The sequence below is a fragment of the Camelus ferus genome, chromosome 30 (assembly GCF_009834535.1).
Source record: "Camelus ferus isolate YT-003-E chromosome 30, BCGSAC_Cfer_1.0, whole genome shotgun sequence".
Lineage (NCBI taxonomy): Eukaryota > Metazoa > Chordata > Mammalia > Artiodactyla > Camelidae > Camelus > Camelus ferus.
In genome coordinates, this window is record NC_045725.1 from 14,778,649 (window position 1) to 14,800,920 (window position 22,272).

The 22,272-nt window shown below is 48.9% G+C and overlaps 1 protein-coding gene across 3 annotated transcripts in view; it reads right to left on the minus strand.

Annotated features, from left to right (window-relative positions):
• Nucleotides 1–22,272, minus strand: part of ZBTB7C (zinc finger and BTB domain containing 7C) — a 314,920-nt gene that overhangs the window by 229,126 nt on the left and 63,522 nt on the right. The window lies entirely within an intron of this gene.

The window sequence follows — 22,272 nt, forward strand, 5'->3', positions numbered from 1 at the left end:
TATAAGATGAAAAAGTTCTAGAGATCTGTTTCCCAATAATGTGAACATACTTAACACTCCTGAGCTGTACACTTAGAATGGTTAAGATGATACATTTTGTAATTTCTTTTACCATACACACAAAAAAAATGAAAGTCCCTTGTTTGGGCCCTGTCCCAGATAAATTAACTCAGAATTGTGAAGTAAACCCCAGGAAGCAGTATTTTCAAAGCCCCTCCCCTCCATCCCCGCCATGGACCTATGGTTAGCCTGTAATCACAGCTCTATTTCCTTGCTACTCAAAGTATGGGCCTTGGACCAGCAGCATTGGCCTGAAAGCTTGTTAGAAATGCAGAACCTCAGCCCTGCTCCAAACCTGTTGACTCATAATCTGCATCTTATTACAACTCCAGGGCATCCAAAGTAGAGCTGGTCCTGCAGAGGTTGAAAGCCACAGAACACAGGTATCACCCCCTTCTTGGGCCCAGCCCCGATGTGGGGAAATCTCTTTATGGGTGATTGCCAGATTTAGCAAACAAAACTTTAAGATTAAATTTAAATTTGGATTTTGCTTAAATTTGAATTTTAGATAAATGACAAATGATGTTTTAGTCTAAGGATGTCCTGTGCAATATGTTTTTTCATTGCTTACCTGAAATGCAAATTTAACTGGACATCCTGTGCTTTATCTGGCAACCCTACCGGTGAAGCCCAGTGAAGAGGGAGAGAGGAGACGTGTGGGAGGGAATCACTGCAAATAACGGCCAAGTGCACTGAGGGCTGCTAGAACTAGTTCAAGGGATGATGGGTGGTGGCAGAGATGGGCAGCACTGGGTCCCCAGTCAGGTGCAAGACCTACACCTTCCAGAGAGCCCCTTCAGAAAGTGTCTCCAGCTGAGCTTCCTTGGAGACCAGAGGAAGAAGAGCCCACAGGTCAGCCCACCCCTCCAGAGGCCCCTGACAGCTGGAAGAGGGGCTCAGGCTGCAGGCCACCCACCCAAGATACCGGCCCTCGTTTTTAATGAGCTATTCTCCTGGGACTTCACACGCGGGCAAGCAGGTGCTATTCGCAGCCAACAGAAGCATCCTGACGGGGCTGTTAATAGGTATGGTTCCCGCAGCTCAGATGCCCCTCCTTGCCTGGGGTCTGCACAGTCACTTGGGATGAGAGGAGGGCATGGTGACCGTGGCCATAGAACCCTGTCCTCTTTGGGGGCTGTCAAAGCCTACCCTATCATCCGCCTGGGGAACACCTTCAAGAGTTGGGACAAAGTGTGTCTGATTGCAGAAGCCGGTTTAGCGGAGACACTCAGAACACAGTGACGTCTGCATAACGCAGGTGCGGTGGGTGGGGGAGCTGGCCCTGAGGAAAGCACCCATCCCTCGCCAACAGCTGGAAATTTGCTGGGGGAAGATTGGCACACCAATGCTGAATCAGGCTCAGGGGGCTCAGGGACTTCTGAAAATTCTAAACTCCTAACAGGATGCAGGAAAAATGGCCAGAGGTCCTCTGTAATCTGGGGAGAATCACATGCTTGGATTCACAATGGACTGAAGGGTACCCCCACAAAGGCCCATGACGTCCAAGATTTTCCCGTTTTCTCCTCCTCCCCTTCACTCATCCCCACCCTGATTAGTGCAAAGAGGACTGACCTGGTACTCAGGAGCTTGGCCATTTACTAGCCTTGGACCCTAAGAAGCCACCTCCTGCCTGAGGCCAAATGGGACACAAGGAGGCAGACTGGAACCTGTGTTCAGCCCTAAATCCCACACACTCAGTGGAATGGCAGCTCCTAATGGGCACAATGGGTCAGCCTCTTGGGGTGGAGGTCAGGGGAACTGCAGATTTTGACCCCCACTCCACTCCATCCAACTGTCTGGAGAGTCTCTGGGCTGGGTGAACCAGTGTCCAGCTCTGACACTAAGAGGGGCTCAGTTCACTTCATGGCCCTTCTCTGCCAAGGTGTAACACAAAAGGGAAAGAAGTGGGTGGAGGGATGGGCTTTTATGACAACAGAAGCACCTAAAGCGCCCAGCCCAGCCCAGCCCAGCTCCGGGAGGACCAGGAGCTCCCTCGGCCCTCACTTCTCTTGCCCCTGGAAGTTCACATCACCACTGTGCAGCCCTAGAGACCTAGCAACGAGCCTCCCCGCCTCCCACCCAGACCCTGGCTGCCACCACCAACTACCCGGGACACCCAGCGCGGGCACTGGGCCGCCACAAAACACTCCCTTACTCGCTTTTTTTCCCCCTTCCTTACAGATGGAGTAGACTTCAAATTTCCCAAAGAATATTACTAAAAGTCTTCCTGAAAAATAAACAGAGGAAGTTAAAAAAAAAAAAGTGGGTGGGGGGAGGTTGGGGACTTTGAAAAGAATGCCTCTTCCATGTACGGGATTAGGAGTAGGAGTCGACTGAGGTGGGCATGGGCGTCTGCCTAGGGAGGAGGCCACCTGTTACGCCTGCAGGGAGGTGACTGTGGTGTGATAAAAAGTCAAGACTTTCACTGGTTCTCCTGCATGACCTTGAGCAAGTTGCCAGACCTCTCTGGGCCTCAGTTTCTCCCTCTGTAAAATGGGGGATATGTATCCATCACACACAGTTGCTGTAAGAACTGTGTGAAGTAATAAATGTGAACATGTCCAGCACACAGAAGACACTCCTCAAAGGCTGCCCCATCCATCAGCTTTGGCCAGAACACTGTCCCGAGCTGGACACCAGGACCAAGGCTAAGGCCTCTAAGGAGCAGGCATCATCATCATTTCTGACCTGGTCCAACACAGTGTCTACCATTTTGACCCAGGACTCTAGGCCAGCTTCACACAGACCTCAGATTCCAGAAACAAAACATCTCCCCCAATGTTCTGTGTCCCCCAAGGACCCCAGTCCCTGCTCTGAAGATGCCAGGTCCAGAGCCTGTTTGCAAAGCACAGGTGCTGTTAACTGACCGTACAGTTTCCTCCTAGGTGGCAGCCACATGGCAAGTGTACACAGTATTTCCTTCATCCTCACAGCAGCCCTGATGTCAGCACATCTATTCCCATCGCCACTGCATAGACGAAGTGAATCAACAGCCCAGGTCCAACGCTGCAGAGGGGGAAGCCTGTCCTCAAAGAGCAGAGTGTCTGACCCAGTGATTCCCAATTCTGGCTGAAGAGACAAATCATCTGCAGAGGCTTTAAAACAGACCAATCCTTGAATCCCTGCCCCAGGCCTTCTGACTCCATTGGTCGGGGGAGGGGGAGGGTCAGGGACTCTGTATTTGAGAAGTTTCTGGCACGATTCCAGTCTGCAGCCTGGGTTGAGAGAGCTCACCCTGAGCTCAGTGGACCCCTTCCCCTGCTCTTGGAAGACTGCCTCCCTCCTCACCACCCCACCCCTGGTCTCACTAGGTACACGGGCACTAACAACAGGCTCCACCCCCTCCCTCAGTGACACACACCTACACTGCACTTCTAGGCATCCAGGCCCACAGGTGACCTTACTACCATGGCGGACCAGCTGTTTGTCGTCTGCTCTCTGCCGCCCCCTGTGGACACCAGTGAGCAGAACATGTCACTTTCTTTTCCTCCTCCCACCAGATTGTTCTGGAACCACCTGCTTCACACATCAGCCCCTGCCCCCTCCCCCAGGTGAGGCTTCATCCTCCTCCACCCGCTTGGTTCCTGGAGTGGCCCCTCTGCCTTCCCTAGGCTGGTTCATGAGGCAAGTCCCAGGCAGCCCATTCCAGACCAGCTCTGCTCCGGGCCTGCACTCCTGCTGGCATGGCAGACAGGCCATTCCTCACCCGGGAGGGTAAAATCCACGCCCCATCCTCCCTGTGGTCAAACTTGGCTCACACGAGCCCCACGTTGGGCTTGGGACCAAAGCCAGCACAACGTTCACTTATTTGCCTGCCCTTGGCCCTGCTGTGTGTACTCCAGGGCAGGGGCAATTGTTCTTGGGACAGCCTCTGCTGTTTGCTCAATCCTGTGCCCAGCCCTCCAGTTCCCTGTCGTTTCTGTTTGTTCCTAATGTAAAGAGATCTCAGCCCTGAGCGGGCGCTCCTCATACCAGGAAGAGAAGCCGGTGGCTGGGGGCCCCCGACAAGTTCAGCCCTTGCCCACTCTAGTCACCACGTGACCAACTTGGCCAAGTAAGGCCCCTGCAGTCACCCAGGGTCCTGGCGTGGAGGAAGATAAATTCTGCCCTGAGCAGGCCTCCTCCTCCCACAGGCCCCAGCCTGTTCCCCTCTCCTGGGATCCAAGCCCAAGGGTTGGGGTAAGTTGTGAGCCCTCAACTTGTGGAAGCACAAGGCCCAGCAGGCATTTTCTTTTAATAGAGAGAAGATGGATAGAAAGAGAAACAGATAGAGGAGCTTGGTAAGTATCAGAAGGTAAGATCTATTTCCCCTCCTATAAATTTTCTGTCAAATTAACAAGTATCTGTGAGCAATTCCAGAAGACATGCGTGTGTATGTGTGTTCACTTTGATTTGTAACAAGAGTCATTCAGTGGGGTTTGTAAAGGGCTGGCAGTGGTGGCAAGTGTGTGTGTGAGTTCACTCCCTTGTTTACTCTGAGATGGTGTGGCACAGGAGCAGGAGCAGGGCCTCCAGAGGCACAGATCCAAGTTCAAGTCCTGCCTCTGTCCCTTGAACCGTTTCAGTGTGACCTCGTCACCTCTCGGGGATCAGTTTTCCCATCTGTTAAGTGGGGTTAATAAAACACTTAGCAGAGAGCCTCGCACACACATCGGAGATGCCAGCTGTTATTAGTAACCTGGCACTGTGGGGGGATGTAGTGTTAAATATTCATGCCACCAGTATCTTCTGTTGTCAAAAGGAGCAAGCCACAGCACATGCAACAATATAGGTGGATCTTAACAGCATAATTTTAAATGGAAAGGACTTCAAAGATTATATAAAGCATAATAGGTTCTGAATAAGGCTAAAAATAACTACAATAAAATATACCTTTTAGGAATACACATAGATGCAGTGGAACTAATAAAAAGGAAAGCGGGGGAATGATAAAGACAGGATTAAGGAAGACGATGACCTCGGATGGGAAGGCCTGAGGCGGGATCTCACGTCAGGATGTAGGTTTTGTCAAATCCTTGCTTTGTCTTGAGTGATGAGCTCTTGGCTGCTTATTACATGAATGAAAAACAACTAAATAACTACATAAAAAAATAAAAGCAGACCATGCAGGGACCAACACAGGGAATGTCATCAGATGGGAGATTGTGATTAAACCAACTGGAAGCATCAATGGTCCCCAAGGTGGGGGAAATATATTGGATGCCCATTGCAGACTAGATACTGTCCCAGGCTCTGGGTTTACACCAGCAAATGGAATGATGATAATCAAAAAAAAAAAAAAAAATCCCCACCCCCTTGGAGCTCACATTCTAGTGTAGGGAGATAAGACAGTGAATGACATACATAGTGTCAGCCTATGAGAGGTATGGAGAGAAATGAGGATCCAGGAGACGGGAAGCAGGTGGTCCGGGAAGGCCTCATCGAGAACTTGACATTCAAGCGAGGCCTGAAGGGGAAGGAAGGAGGCTTGCAGATCTCTGGGGGCTGAACTTCTAGGCGGAGGGAACATCCCAGGCAAAGGCTTTGGGGCAAGAGTGTCTAAAACCGGGAGGAGGCCAGTGTGGCCGGAGGGGTCAGGAGGGAAATGGGGGCCACTCTGAGGACTTTGGCTTTTGCTCTGAGCGACATGGGGAGCCAGTGGAAGGTTCTGAGAAAAGAAGGAAACCAACGGAGACACGTTTTAAAGGATCCCTCTGGCTAGACTGTTGGGGATGGAGGCTGGGACCCTAATCAGGAAGCAACTGTGATCACTGGGGTGAGAGATGAGGCTGCTGGCGCCTGAGAGATAACGGTGGAGCAGGTGAGAAGTGACTAAATCCTGATACAAGTGTGACCCGGCCACTGCTCTCCTGGGGGCTCCCAGGCTGGCAGCAAAAACCGCACATGCATCCAAATAACCACAACACAAAATCCACCATCAACTCTACAGCGTTTATGTGAAAGTCATGCTGCCCTGCCCAGGTGCAGAGATGCTGGCAGTCTCAGCCCTGCTCCTCAGACCCTGGCTCTGGGAAGCCACCTCCTTTGAGTCCTCGCACTTTCCCAAACCCTGCTGCAGCTGGAAATCCTGGTCACCTTTGTGGCTGGATGGGTGACATTCCTTCTCCACCCAGGGTCTGCCAGCCTCACTATGTCCTCCTCATGATGGGGCCCTCCCTGGCACCCTAACTGGGGTTTCCCTGTGCCCTCATTATAGGCTTCAATGTGGCCAGACTATCGGAGCCCAGGGAAGCTTTCAATCTGTGGCCCTAGGCCTTGGCTGCCCTGAAATCACTTGGAGAACTTGAAAAATCACTAGTGCCTGAGTCCCACCCCCAGAGACCACTGTAATAGGTCTGAGGTGTAGCCAAGGCTTCCGAGTGGCTCCAACGTGCAGCCAGGGCTACGAGCCGCTGCTCCAGTGGCCTGGTCTAGCCTCCCTGCCCCCATCCCTTTCAAGTGCTTCATGCCCACAAGCCTCTCTCCTGCCCCCTGCTCTCCTAGCAGGTGCATCCTCCCCTGGTGAGGCACCTCTGCATGGCCTGAGATGAGCTGAGAGTGCTGACTTAACTCACCGGGTGGGCTGGGACCCAGGGCTACCCTACAGGTCTGGTGAGTGGAGAGGATACCCAGGACCACCCGCTTCCAGGGGCCCCAGGGCTGCTTCTAAGGCCAGAAAAGCGCTGCGGCTCAGATGCATTTAATCAAGGCTGTGCTGGGCGGGCTCCCCTCCCCTGCTCCTCCCATCCTTCCTCCTTTAGGACTAGGACTTGGAATGCATTCTTATTAGACTTTTCCTAGGTGAAAATGGTGCCGGGCTGGGGGTGGGGAAACTGGATGGAGTGTGATTTACACTTACCCTGAGTCCTCACACCTCCCAAGGGCAGCCAGAACCGGCAGCCTGCTCACAGAGCCGCTGGCAGACGGTAGCACGGCACAGGCTGCCCTCTGATCTGCCCCAGCCGGGAGCCACATCTCCACACAAGCACCTCGAAATCTCAAAAGAGCCAAAAGCCCTTTGCGAAGCAAACAGGGAAAGGAGGATGCTGGTGACTGTAAGGTTCTGGCAAAGATGCCTCTCGGAGAAACAGTCCACAGTCCATAAGCCCCACAGACTTCAGATCAGGCTGCCCCTTCTATATTTTCCCTTTGCTCCAAGCAGCTATTTTGACTCTCATCTGCTTCTAAGTTCCATCTTCAGCCTTCTGTCCCTGCTCAGCCCCAAATAAGAGAGGCTATATTCCCTGTGTATAGGCTGACTAGGCACCTCCTGCCCTTTTTAGAGCAGGTACCCTTCATCAGGTCAGTTTCTGGTGGGCTTAGCTCCCCTGGAGCCCTCCTAGAGATGATATAGCAGGATTTCTCAACCCCAGCACTACTGCCATTTTGGGGGGTTTTTGTTGGGAAGGAGGGTCCTGTGCATCGTAGGCTGTGTAGCATCATCCCTGGTCTCTACCCACTAAATGCCAGTAGTACCCACCCTCCCCACATCCATGACAGTAAAAAAATGTCTACAGACATCACTAAGTACCCCTTGGAGTGGGAAAGGGAGCAAATCACCCCACTGAGAACTACTGTGCTACAGCGATTTGATCGGGAACCTCTGGAGGGCAAGGGCTGTGCCAGCACTTCTGATAGCCCAGTCCAGCAGCTGGCACAGAAAACCAGGCTGTGTGGTCTCAGTCAGGAAGCCTAACCTCTCTGGGCTTCAATGTCATCCTCTATAATAATTACAGCCAAATATATGCCCAGGACCGGCACTGTGCTAAGCACTTAGCACGGATTTTCTCACCTAATTCTCATAATATTTTTCTCAAAATGTTTTTCTGGAAAACATATTATCCCTATTTTACAGATGGGGAAATTGAGATTCAGAGAAGTTAGACAACTTGCCCAAGAGCGCACACCCAGAAGCCAGGCAGTTTGACTCCAGAGCCCCTGGTCTTACCCACCACCATTACTCCCTCCCTGAAAGAAGGGCTTGGGCCTAGGACCACCTCTGAAATCCTTTGCAGTTCCACGGCGGTGCCATTCTTTCAATGTGGTTGCTACAAAGAGAGTGTCCACTGGGCGTCCCGAATCCTTTGCGTCCCCTGCCCTGCCCTCCAGGACATGGCTTGCTCACGCGCCACTCCCCGCCGCATTCAGTCTGCTCCTACTACGTTCTGGTTCTGTGCGCTGTGCCAGGATCCGCTGTCAGTGAGTCGTGGAGTTTACTGTCTCCTGAGGAGGCAGATACTAACTACTAATTACTAATTACAACTGTGATTAGGGCTAAGAGAGGGCCTGACCCAGCCCAAAGGTTCAGGGGACGGGACAGCCCAGCTGCTCTCTGATGGGTGCGCAGGGGTTAAACCCATGAAGATGAGGGCAGCCAGTGTCCAGAGACAGCAGGTGTACACCTCCTGAAGTAGGAAAGAGCACCGCTTGTCCTAGAAACCAAGGGGCAAAGGGAGCCGGGAGGAATGGGGTGGGCGGGACCTGTGGGCACTGGTGAGAATTTCTCCCTTTATCCCAGATTCAGCAAGAGGCCCTGAGAGGGTTTAAACAGGGAGCGCTCTGGTCACATGAGCATATTTACCAGAGCAACTACTGTGTGCTGTGTGAGGGTCAGGGTGGGGATCGGGGTGGCAAGAGAAAATGCAGAGGGACCTTTTGGGCTGTTGGGCAGATCCGGGGGAGGGTGACAGGGGGATGAAGGAAATTGGCAGACTCCAAAGACATTTAACATGCAAATCAGATCAGAGGGGCGCAGGTAGGGCTGAAGCAGGAAGCCTGGAGGAGGGTCCCCCAGGGTGTGGGCACCTGCGTTTGAGGGTTGCTATGCACGACCACACTGGATTGAATGACTAACTGATCTACCAACTGATTCATTGATAAATGATGCCGAGATCTCTTTTGTGGAGTGAGGCTCCATGTGGGGCCCCCACCGACTTAGGCCTCACTCTGAACAGGAACTGACAGACCACAGAAAAGACACATGTGCAGGTGGCCAAGCCCTGGGGAAAGAGCTCATATAACGAAAATGTAAGTTATTATTATCATTACCTTATCAGATCTGACAAGATCGCAGTCAAAGGTGGGACTGCGGCGGCTTGTAACATAACATAAATGGGCTCTCAGGTGGCAGTTGGCTGTTGCATTGATTCTTATTCACTCAGAGGCTAAATCACGGTGCTAATGTGAAACATGTGTGAAATATCCCTTTTTCATGCACTGGCAATGAAAGGGCTTTGCAAATCTGTAGCCAAATGAATGTACTTCTGAGTAATGGGAATCTGCACGTGGGCATCATTTTATTACCAGCTACAAGCCAGTGTCATCAAAGCTTTGATTTCTCATTAAAGAAAGCACTCCAGCCACCCAGGGAGGTGAGGCACCAGCACAGGCCCCCTCGTCGAGAAGGTGACACTTGACTGCTATCCAGCACCTAAGGATTTAAAAACTGTACTTATCGCCACTTGGTTGCTCCTAGAATCACAAGAAGTAAGGATGGGGATGCACCTCAGGCGCTCAGCTCACCTGTGTGGGAAGAGACATGTACAGAATCATTTGGTTCATCAGTGGCAGATCTGGGACTGGAATCCACGCCTTCTCACTGGTCCAGGCCAGGATGCTTCTCCCACTGCACTCAGGACCCCAAGAAACCTTTCTAAAGATTCCCAGTCTCTCAGGCCCTGGGTTGAGTCTTCACCTGAAACTACAAGAGGGAATGAGAGTAAAGACTACTTCTATCAGCACAGGTTGGCAGGCAAAGGACACCACATCTTGGGAGATGCTTTGGTGACTATGGAATGCGAAGGGGCTATTGCTTGTAGGATAAGGAAACAGCACAGGAATCTGGGAGCAAAGTTGTATTCACTTAACTGTTTATAAATAATACATACTCTGCCTGCTTCTAGAAAAGATTTGAGGTGGTTTGCAATTTAAAACACACACACAGGCAACAAAAGGCTCTGACTAACATCAGATTGCAGACTTGTTTTTAAGAGCAAAAAAAAAAAGGAAATGACCCAAGTGTCCCTCTCTAAGGAGGCTGGTTTAAAAAACTGTCCATGTATTCAGTGGAGTACTACGCAGCTATTTTTAAAAATTGAGGAAGTGCTCTGTGTACTAATATGGAGAGACTTCACGGACATATATTTAGGGAAATAAAAAAGCAAGGTGTACATGACAGATACAGTAGGCTACCTTTTGTATGGTAAAGCAGTAAGCTAAGAATGTATATTCAGATTTCTCCATTTTAACATAAACACTGGAAGAAAACACTGGAAGAATAAACCTGGAAGTTATATAAACGGTGGCCTACAGAGAGCAGCAGGCAGAGTGAGAAATCTTGGTGTACACTTCTGTGTTTCATTTTGATTTTTCAACTGTATAAATGCTTTACCTGTACAAAAAATTCTAATTCAATTAAACACAGAGGAAAGAGGAAATGGGAAATAATTCTATGTGCAAGAGCCAAACATTTCTCCTTTCTGCCCCCTCTGAAAAATGGGTGCTGGACCCAGCAGCAAAGGGTGCGTCACTCGCCCCTGGCCAAGAAGAGGCCAGGAACAGAGTGCACATGGCAGCCTGCTTGGACTGGCCTCCCTGCTTCTTCTCTAGAGGGGGCAGGAAGGACTGAAGGAAGGGCTGGGGCACTAAGCCAACTCTGCTCAAGGCGTGCCCAGCGCTGGAGGGCTGTGCCCACATCTGCTCCCGCCAGCCCTGATTCAGTTATCCCAGCTCCTGACGTCCTGAGGTTCCAGGAGCAGCCAAACAGCACTAAGTACAATGTTCATATTCTCAGGCTCCTGCCTGCCCAGCCCTCCCTACTCCTTCCTCCCTGTGGTCCCAGCACGGCCTGGGCGCCCCCAGCTCTGGGGGGCAGTGCCCTGGCATTGCTCAGCCACAGTACTTGTGGGAGAAGAGTCCTGGAGAGGTAGAAGGGCGGCACCCTCAGGACGGTGGCTTTGCCATGGGAACATGCTCTTCCCCTCCCAAAGTAGGAGGGGGCAGCCAACCATCACATCCATTAAAATGTACTGCTACCACCCAGACATCGACTGAGGAGGTGAAATTAGTTCTAGCCTATTCATAAATTACATGCATATTATAGAAACCATATTATAAAAAACAAGATGGATGAGTCGTTTTTTTTAAAAGATTATATTAGGTACAAACACACGCTGCGGAACATAATAGCTTGATCCCATTTTTGTGTAATATGGGTCTATTTCTCCAGATCCATGTAACAATGTACATATAGACAGTGATACAGATGTAACAATTCCCTCAATTGTTGACAGTGATGATCTCTGGGATGGGTGAGGTCTCACAATTTCCTTCACTTTCTCAGTGAAACACCTGCATATTGTTTTAATTTTTTTCCTTATACAAAGCAACTATTACTTTTGTCATCTGAACGTGGATCTCTCTTATTTATTGCACACATTGTTGGGCTGGTGTATCTAGTCAGAGATTCGGTGGAAGAACTCCCCTCCCAACCTTGCAGCATCCAGCAGATGGGGGAACTGAGGCCCAGAGAGGTCAAGTGACTTTCTTGGCATCACACAGGGAGTTAATAGCAAGGCTGGGCTGAGAGCCCCTATCTCCCCACTCAGCCCTGCACGCTTTCCACTGTGGCCTGAAAATAAAATGAGTGTGTATTTGTGGAGGGTTCTTTATGTGGCCGGGAAGGGAAAATGGATGTTGCTCTCCCTTGGAGAAAAAAAAAAACTTAGCACTCTAGGACTCATTACCTGGCTGCCAGGTCAATACCACCACCATTGACTCATGAAAGATTCCAGATAAGTATTCATTTAAAGATGAACCATTAACTGTAAATCAATGCCCAGAGTGAGTGCTGAGTTACAAAGTGAATTAGAATAAGTGGGTAAATGGCTAGCTGGTCTCAGCGCCAACGGCCGCCTGACTGTTACCCACCAAAGCTGGAAGAAGATATACCCTCTGACTCAGAAAAGCAACAGAGGGTCAGGGTCAGGGGAAGCTTCTTTAAGGAGTGTCTCCCTAACATAAAAATAATTGCCACTGCCTCCCCAGAAGCGGATGAAATGGCAGGATGCATATTAATCAATTAACAAGTGTTATTAAATCTTTTGTTGCACGGGGCTCAGAAGGCCTGGCTGACAGTCATAAAGACGGTGGCCTCTTCCATCTGGTCACTGCTTTACGACTCAGAAAGGCTTTAACGCATTGTCCTGTTGGAGCCTCTTGTCATATGGTCAGCATTTTTTTTTTTTGTTTTTTTAAAAAACCTGCTCTTTATTTAAATATCTTTATTGAAGTATAGTTGATTTACGATGTTGTGTTAGTTGCAGGTGTACAGCAAAGTGATTCAGTTATATGTATATATATATAATTTTTCAGATTATTTTCCACTATAGTTTATTACAAGATATTAAATATAATTCCTTGTCCTTTGTTGTTTATCTATTTTGTAGTGTGTGTCTGTTAATACCAAATTCCTAATTTATCCTCCCTGCCACCTTTCCCCCTTGGTAACCGTAAATTTGTTTTTGTGAGTCTATTTCTGTCTTGTAAACAAGTTCATTTATATCATTTTTAGATTCCACATGTAAGTGATATCAAACAATATTTGTCTTATCATTTAATATGATAATCTCTAGGTCCATTCATGTTGCTACAAATGGCATTATTTCATTCTTTTTTATGCCTGAGTAGTATTCCACTGTAAATATACACCACATCTTCTTTATCCAGTCATCTGTTGATGGTCATTTAGGTTGCTTCTATGTCTTGACTATCGTAAATAGTGCTGCTATGATCATTGGGGTGCGTGTATCTTTCCCAACTAGAGTTTTCTCCAAATATATGCCCAGGATTGTGACTGCTGGATTACATGGTAGCTCTATTTTTAGTTTTTTAAGGAGCCTCTAAACTGTTCTCCATAGTGGCTGCATCAATTTACATTCCCACCAACAGTGTGGGAGGGTTCCCTTTTCTCCACACCCTTTTCAGTATTTATTGTTTGTGGCCTTTTTAATGGCCATTCTGACTGGTGTGAGGTGATTAACCTCACTGTAGTTTTGATTTGCATTTTTCTAATAATTAGCTATACTGAGCATCTTTTCATGTGCCTGTTGGCCAGCTGCATGTCTTCTTTGGATAAATGTCTATTTAGGTCTTCTGCTCATTTTTTGAATGGATTGGTTTTTTGATATTGAGCTCTATGAGCTCTTTGTATATTTTGGTAATTAATCCCTTGTTGGTCACATCGTCTGCAAATATTTTATCCCATTCCAAAGGTTATCCTTTGTTTTGTTTATGGTTCCCTTTGCTGTACAAAAGCTTTTAAGTTTAATTATGTCCCATTTGTTTATTTTTATTTCCATTACTCTAGGAGACAGATCCAAAAAAATACTGCTATGATTTATGTCAAAGAGTGTTCTGCCTATGTTTTCCTGTAGGAGTTTTATAGTATCTAATCTTACATTTAGGTCTTTAATCCATTTTGAGTTTATTTTTGTATATGATGTTAGAGAATGTTCTAATTTCATTCATTTACATGTAGCTGTCCAGTTTCCCAGGACCATGTATTGAAGAGACTGTCTTTTCACCATTGTATATTCTTGCCTTTGCTGTACATTAATTGACCATAGGCTTGTGGGTTTATTTCTGGGCTCTCTATCCTGTCCCATTGATCTAAGTGTCTGTTTTTGTGCCAGTGCCATGCTGTTTTGATGATTGTAGCTTTGTAGTATAGTCTGAAATCAGGGAGCATGATTCTTCCAGCTCTGTTCTTCTTTCTCAAGATTGTTTTGGCAATTAGGGATCTTTTGTGTTTCCGTACAAATTTAAGAAATTTTTTGTTCTAGTTCTGTGAAAACTGTGGCCGGCAGTTTTTAACATTTATTTCATGTCTGCGGAAGCAGTTCCAAGACTTGCTCAGGGTCCCACAAGGCAATGTCTGAGGCAGAGCTGGATGCCAGACCTGCCAGGCTTGGCCCCATGTGTTTCTCCCACACCCTGCACTGTCGCCAGTGCCAGCATCCAGAAAAGTGGACAAACAGCCTCTGGGAAAGTGAAATGACCAAGAAACACAATTCAAACCAGTCTAGTATCAGGTGGCTTCATCTCTCCCCTCCAGACCACCTGACATGCTGCGGACACATTTTGCCACTCTGCGATTTCACCTTCTGAGGACAGTTTGCATGTGTGGGTTGTATACGTGAACACACAGGAACACAGGTGTTAAATGTCTGCCTAGCTCTTTATGCTATCTGACACGTTTTTACATACACTGCCCATCAAAACTCTCTTTTCATAGTTAAACGCTGTCAGTAGGACAGGTGATCTAATTATTTCCAGTTAATGGATAAGGAAACTGAGTCTCGGGGCACCTTGTCCCATGTCTCTTACTTCCCAGTGGCGGGGGCGGGAGGCCAACAGCTCTCTCTGGACCATCTCATTTCATCCTCCCAACCATCCCGGGAGGGAGGTGTGGTTACCCCATCTTCCACTTGAGGACGCTGAGGCTCAGGGACACTAGGTTATCTGCCCCAAGTGGCGGAGCCAGAACCCAGCACCGGGCTGTGCGGTGTGTGGATGCAGTGAAGGTCCACAGTGGGGCCAACTTCATGGCAGGCGCTGAGTAAGTCCGTCCCAAAATACCAGTACCAACAGCTTTCTGAGCCTTAACATGTGCCGGAAGTGGGCTGAACTCTGTCCACGCAGGACTCTTGAGAACACGGGATGCAGCCAGGTTATCTTTGAATCCTTGAGTGGTGCAGAGCTGGGACCCTGTGTTGACTTGAAGCACCTGCCACAGCCCTGTCCTTTTCTAGGACCTTTTCTTCCATTTCTGTTGTGCAAACTAAGGACAGTGTGGGCTCTTACTAACAAGTGCCCTTGACTGCTATTCATCCTGAATCACTCCCTGCACACCCTGCAGGAGTGGGAGCCCCTAGCCAGCTCTTTGCACCCAAGAAACTGGACCAGCTCCCAGGAGGGCCTCAGATCCCTCACCTTTACTTAAGCAACTGCTGCCTATCTTTTGCAAGATTCCTACTCAGGCCGGCTTCTCTCTCTGCCCTAAGGAATGATTTGATGATGATAATAAACATTTCCACATGAAGGCTTGGGTGTCTCTGAGTCATAATTTATTGCTTTGTTTCTGTGGTTGACTTTTTTTGTTTGCTTAAAAGACAGGGCAGGAGTGCGTGAGTGTGGACAGGATGAGTAATCCCAGCTTATCCAAGCTCTGGTGGGAAGATGGAAACAAGGGGTGGAGACAGAGAGGAGGAGAGGATGGGAGTGGCTGGAAGGGCTAGGCAAGTGGAGCATGACCCCAGTTCCGGATAGAGAAGACTCGGGCCCCCAAGTCAGATAATACCGTAATCCAAACAAGGTTTATGTGCTCAGCTGCAGAGTGTGGGCGTATGGGGGCGGGAGACGGGGAAGTATTCCAACCAAGTGATCCCTAACCAACAAAGGGATGAACCATCTAAATTTTCCCCATGTTCAGGGGAAGGCCCAGGGCAAGTGCCACCTCCTCCAGGGAGCCTTCGAAGATGACACCAGCCAAGAGCGAACTCCCTTTCCTCTGAACCAGAATCCTTCATTTATCCCCAGGGCTAGATGGCTTTGTCCCATCACTGTTTATTCTTACTGCCTCCCCAGTTCCACTGTGAGCTCCCAAAGGGCAGAGAGCTTTTTACCTCCTCTGTATCTTTTGAGCATGTGACACCCAAGATAGTCCACACTTTGGGTGATGTTAGACTACACATGTACACAGAGCCATGAGCTTCCAAGAAAACATCTGTGGACCAAGTTTCAGAAAGTAGCACCAAATAATAGTCATACAATTTAACCTTTGGTCTTGGGTTTTACACTACACAAAACCCTTTCATATTCTTGGAAGGTAAGTGGCAGGTGACATGCAGCCCATTTTACAGATAAGAAAACTGAGGCTCAGAGAGTTTGAGTGATTTACCAAAAACTAGTTAGTAAATAGAAACAGCTCTGGAACCCAAATTTCTGACCTTTCTGATATTCCTTAGAGGAGCTGAGAGCTTCTATTTCCTCTGAAGCACATGACAAATTATTCTGGGGAACATGGCACTGGTACCACCCACCCCTACCCAGGATGCACGGTATGCAGTAACATACATTCAGAGTATAACCACGGCTCTGAAGAAAGCTGTTTGGCTTAGTTCAAGACCACCTTTTCCAAGACCACCTTACCTTGCCTGGAACCCTTTCGCATGGGACATCTACAGTGTCTGCCCTGGGAAACGTTCTATCACCCCACTGTTACCTTCCCAGAAGGTAAATCATGTTCCCAGTAGAAGCTGTACATTATGGATGAAGAAAGGCTTAAGCTAGAGGAATAAAGCTCTAATGGTGAAATTTCAGGGCTCAGCCAGTTAGTAAGAGCATTTATTATTATTTTACTTTCTATTATTGAGCTTTTCAGATAAACCTATCACCAATCACCCAACCAGCTTCAATAATATCCAACAATCTGTTTTTGCTTCGTCTTTTTTTATCTAAAGTATTTCAGAGAAAATCCCAGACATTGCATCATATCATCTGTAAATACTTCGGTAAATAACGTCACCACAAAACAATTAACAACAATTCCTGAATATCTAACGCCCAGCCTGTCTCTAACCTCCTTGATTCTCTCCACTACGTCCTCCTACAGCAGGTAGGCTTGAGTCAAACCCAACCCATACACTGAGCTCAGTTGGTGTGTCTCTTAAGACTGCAAATCTTAAACAATTCCCTCCCATCTCCGTGTCATTTCCCCTCGACCTTCTGTTGGAGAAGTTAGGGCACTCGTCCTGAGGAGCCTCTCTGTCTGGATCTGTGACGGCCTCCCTGCAGTGGGGTTTCACCTGCTCCCCTGGTTCCTGTACAAGGTGGTCATTAGATTTATGGAGCAGAATGATGTTCATCTTCGTGGCAGGAAAGTGTCATGCATGGTGCTGGGTCTCTCCCATTTCATCACATCCAGTTGTCCACTGTCAGCAAAGCTAATATTGATCCATGGGTTTGGATGCCGGGGCACATATCCTTTTGAGCAACTAGGTCTTCCCAGGGTCTCCAAAGTCATGTCACATTATAGAATTAGGTTCCAGATACATCCTTAACCTGGGATTTCACGGTGGGCTCTCTCTTACCACCAAGCTCCAAAATTCTATCAGCCTATCCTTCCCTGGGCTGTCTCTGGGTCTCTGGGTGACATTTTACCTTTCCTTTTTTTTTTTTTTAATTTTAAGAAAAGATACTTTTCAATGACCAGACAAGCTGGGGACCCCGTGCTCCTTTCAGATCAGCCTCTGCCAGCAACTCCATGGACTCAGCTGGAGTCCCAGGGTCCCCCCAGCCCGTGGATCCCTCCACCCGTCTCTTAGGAGATGAGTCAGAATCTCAAGGAGAACAAGAACACGTAGTTGAACGTGATAAATATGCATCCAAAATTTTTAAAAACCAAATTACACAAATCAAGCTTATTCTGAGAGGTTTGTTTTGCCAGGGGTCTCTGGTGCTCCAATCAGCATAATTAAATAGCAAGATATCTCAGGAATTGATTGTGGTTTTCACATTTTTTATCATCCAAGGACCATTGCAGCAAGATGATTTTAAGCTAATAAGAACCACCAAATTAAAAACTAATTAAGGAGATGGAAAATACAAATGTATTTGTTTTTAGTCGGGCACTATTTTTATCCAGAGGAATCATGAAAATTTAAAATTGTTAAATACCCATAGGAAGGTTGTCAGTCAAGGGCAATGTGGCTTTCTGCCTCTCCCTGCTGCAAAATTTTAAGGTGATCTATCAGAAACTGTTCCCCGTGGACTCCCAGGAAGCAATAAAGGGACTAATTTTGAAGAGCAGAGTTACACACTGCTAGATTAGGCGAGGAAAAAGGTGTTGCCATGATATGCGCAAAGCTCTGGTGATTAAGATTCACAGCGCCTCTTACTTTTCAAACACGTGCATGTCTGCAACAGGATTAAACCCCTGCACTTTCTCATACCCATTTAACAGACTGAGAATGTTGAGGCCTGGGGAAGTTGAGAGATCTGCTCAGGGTCACACAGCAAACTTAGAAAGAACCTAGACTGTCACTCTACCTTAATGTGCCTGATTTTATGACACCCCCCTCCCCACTGTCCCCTACAGGTGCCATAGATTACCTTTTAAAATAGAGACTAAGTCACAAGGACACCAGTTTGAAGGATTCTTTAAGGATGTGTGACAGCCCTGAGATCTCAGGCCCCAGGACAGGTGCAGGAAGCAGAAGCCAAGTGCTCTGGGGGGAGGAAGCTCCTGTCCAGAGAGACAGCAACACAAGGACCCACAGATCACTGTGCTGAGCATCAATGGATCACTGGCCCAACCACACACAACCAGACGTTGAACCAACTTTGAAAATGTCACTTCAGTCCCCTGGCATGGAGAATTCTCATTTATCTGTAGACTTTGCACTGATTCCAGCACAGCTGACACCTGGTTACTCTTTGCATCACTGACCTGCACCTCCTTATCCTGCTTCATCCTGAGGTTGGGCAATCTGCCTATAGAGACTCTTCAAATGTCCTTCCCCATCGCAGAATCCTCACCAAACCCAAGGCAGGTAGGAGACGAGGACCCTATTCCTTAGGTCCATGCCTCACTCCCCTGAGGCCCAGGAAAGACAGATTATGAACTTTCATGATAACTGGGGTAGATTCCAAACTCAGGGGCACTAGTCAGACACCCCACACAATAGGCTAAAAAAAATAAGGATGTCAGGGAGACCTGCCACTGACACACAGGAGACACGGGGTTAGTTCAGAGGTGCTCATCCTGCAGGGAGGGGCACCCAGCGGGGCCAGCTGGTGAGAAGGACAGTGCGTAGTGGCCCAACATGCCATGTGAGCTGAGTGGAGGACACATTTAGAATCAACCCAGCTCCCAAACAAGAAAACACCCCAGGGAGGGAATTAAGAGTCTCAAGAACACTTGACGAAAAACTTTCACATACACTAGCTCATTGAGTCTCAGAAAAACCCCAAGGCAGGAACTATTTAACTCATTCCTCAGGTGGGGCTGGGCGTAGCGGAACTTGACTCTGTGGAGTGCCAACCTGGTGCCAGCGGCACGGGTCAGGATGCTATGCTAACACACGTGCAGAGCAATTGCTGTTTTCTGCTGCTGTTGGGAGCCAGTGCCTGGAGCAGATGTCATTCACAGAGGACTAAAAACTACCCTCCCCCCTGCCCAGAAAGAGCGGCCGCATTCCATGGCAGTGGGTTCCCTGGCCCTAACGGGGGTAACCTGTATTTTCACGGCTGGGGAAGAAAGAGGGCAGGTAAGGTGGGGATGGACCTTCGTTTCAAAGGCTAGGGCTGGGAGACAGCAGGCAAGGGAGGAAGGGCAGCTTTTGGAGTAGGGTGCCTGGGTTGGGCCCCAAGACACTTAGGATGGCTTTAGGCAATGGGCCCTGGAGCGGCCAGCAGCACTCACTCTGCTGAAACACAGCACCACGGTGGTGTCCACACTCTGGAGATGAAAACCTGGGGGCCCCCAGGTGCTCCATGGCAGAGCTGACGTGGAGCACAAGCTGGTTGAGGGATGACCACGTGGCTCTGGATGAGGAGGGCCACAGAGAGCCACCATGCCACCCTGGGCCAAGGTCCAGGCTCACCCTCTCCCCATCTGTCCTGCCCTACGAAGCCCCATGGTAATCATACAGCAGAATGGCGAAGACAGAACTACAGAAATTCCTGCTGGGAAACTTCTGCCAAACTTAGCCCACAGGGGAACTCAAATCGGTTTTCATTTAATTTAGGGAAATAAAAAGCATTATTTTTTTACACTGAAGGTCACAGAGTAATTACTATTCTATTTAGTCCTCATAGTTACCCAGTGCGATAGACGTTATTAGTGTCACTTTCAACTGAAGCTTCTCAAGTTCAGAGAGCTTTGGGGACTGCCCGAGGTCAGCCCCAGACCCAGCAAGTGGTGGCATCCTGAGGTCAGCAGGCACAGGACCCACAGCCAGGGCTGGTTCCAGAGAACAGACGTCACCATCCAAACAAGTCATTCAAGACGTCTCTGATTATTCACACACCAATTTCCCCAGGGATTCGCTTCAGCTGTGTCATGAGAAGAAGCCATAATAGTAAACCCTGTTATTTAGCTCAGGACACATCTGGCCTCTGGACGCCCCTGGGCAAGATACTCTAAACTCTAGATCTGAGCTGCCCAATACAGTAGCCAGTAGCCACACTGAGCATATAAAACGTGGCTAGTCCAAACTGAGATAGAATGTAAATATCAAACACACTCTGGACTTCAAAGACTTCGTACATAAAGAAGACTGTAAACTATCTCATGAATAATCTTTATAGTCACTACATGTTGCAATGATAATACTTTGGATGTGTTGAGTTAAATGAAACATTATTATGATTAATTTCATTTGTTTAAAATTCAAAATCACATGTGTGGCTGGTGCTCAGTCTCTCTGGGCAGCCCTGCTCCAAGTCCTAAGTCTTGTCTAAGCACAGCTCTGGAAACCTCCAAGCATTCCGAGAATGTCCTCTCTTCTCAACAATTCTGTGAACTCCTGGACCCACCCCTCCCACCCTCTATCCTACTCACTGCCCAGAAAGAATCCCCGGGCCCAGCGACTGCCAAAGCACTCACATGCAATCACCATTTCTGAGTGTCCGGATCCACCTTAAACCACATTTTCCATGGCCAGAGGAACGCCAATAACCAGGTTTTCAAAGTCCAGGCCTCAAACCCGGTTAGCAGTCAGAAGCCCTGGGAATCAAGATGCATCTTCTCCCAGCCTTCTTTGCTCCCTCCCCTGCCAGACTGCAAGCTCCTCCAAGAGCAGAACAATGGAAGAAAACTAAATGATTGATCACTTACGATGGTGCCAGCTGCTGTGCTAAGTGTTTCGCATGTTTTATTTTATGTTATTTAATTTTCCCAACCAGCCTGTGAGTGAGAAAGTCTTGTCCCCATTTTGAAGACAGGAGGCTGAGGCTCCCAGAGCCCTGGATCTGTCTCTACTCCCATGCTTTTTCCTCTGCCCCGTCTTCCCTTCCCTGGGAGCAGACACACCTCATGCATCTTCGCATTTCTGGCACCTAGCGCAGGGCCCACAGGCACAACAGGCACTCGGTCAACATTGTGAAACTAGGTTAAGAGTCTTCTGATTGACTCAAGCCTCTGCTCTTTCTTGATTTGATCAGGAAGTAGTTTGCCCCTTACCTTCCCGAGGCTGCACAGATGATGTGCGTCCTCACCTACCCACCTGCAGGCCGGGCCTCTTCTGCCTCCTCCTGCCCCCCATTACCTCCCACCACGAGGCCCCACAGGGTCAGCCCTGCCCAGGTCCCCAGTCAAGCCTAAAATGCACAGACCACCTGGCCCACTGAGAGCTGGGAGTCTGAGAACAGCCCAGGGCCAGTACACTAGGGTCTAGGGTGCCCAGAGGCACAGCCAGCCCCAGGCACCTAGCGAAGCCCCTTCAGGCATAGCCAGACCCCTGCTATACTCAGTGGGGTCCCCAAAGCTCCTGTTCCCTTCCATTTGCTCATAGGGACAGAAGCCAAGTCCTGGGACCGCCTGGTGCCTATGGCTGATCCATTTCCTAGAAGTGGGCTCAGCTTTCAGGATTCCTTCTTCATCTTATTCTTTCTGCCTGATTTAGAACAAGGCCACCCAGAAGTTCTAATACTCTGCCCCTCCCCACCCCTTGGCTCGGTCCTGTGGACCCTGACACTGGCCTGCACTGGGATGGAATCTGCCCCACCCCCTTGGGTATCCTGCCTCAAGCCACTGGCCTTCTCCCCCTGCCCTGGTCAGTTTCCCAAGGCCCCAAGCTATTTTTGCTCAGGCCCCAGACTGCTGTCTTTTCCATGGTGGAAACTGCCAGAGTGGTACCCAGTATGATACACACAGTGAGGACCAGAGGGCCAATGGGAACAGGCCCTCCACTGGACCAGAGCTCATCTTTGGGGTCTCCAGTCTCAATGGGCCCAGTTTCTTCCAGCCTCAGGGCCCTGCCCTCTAGGCTCTGGGAACCTTCTCAATGCTTCCTGCCTTGGCTGACCTCCTCAGATAAGCTGCTAGACCCAGGGTGTCTGCCAGCCCCTCCTATGCTCTCCAGATCCCCTACTCATGACCTACCCCAGCCAGCCTTGGCCATCTGCTACTCGCCCTAGCACCCTTGGAGGGATAAAGGGAATCACAAAGGA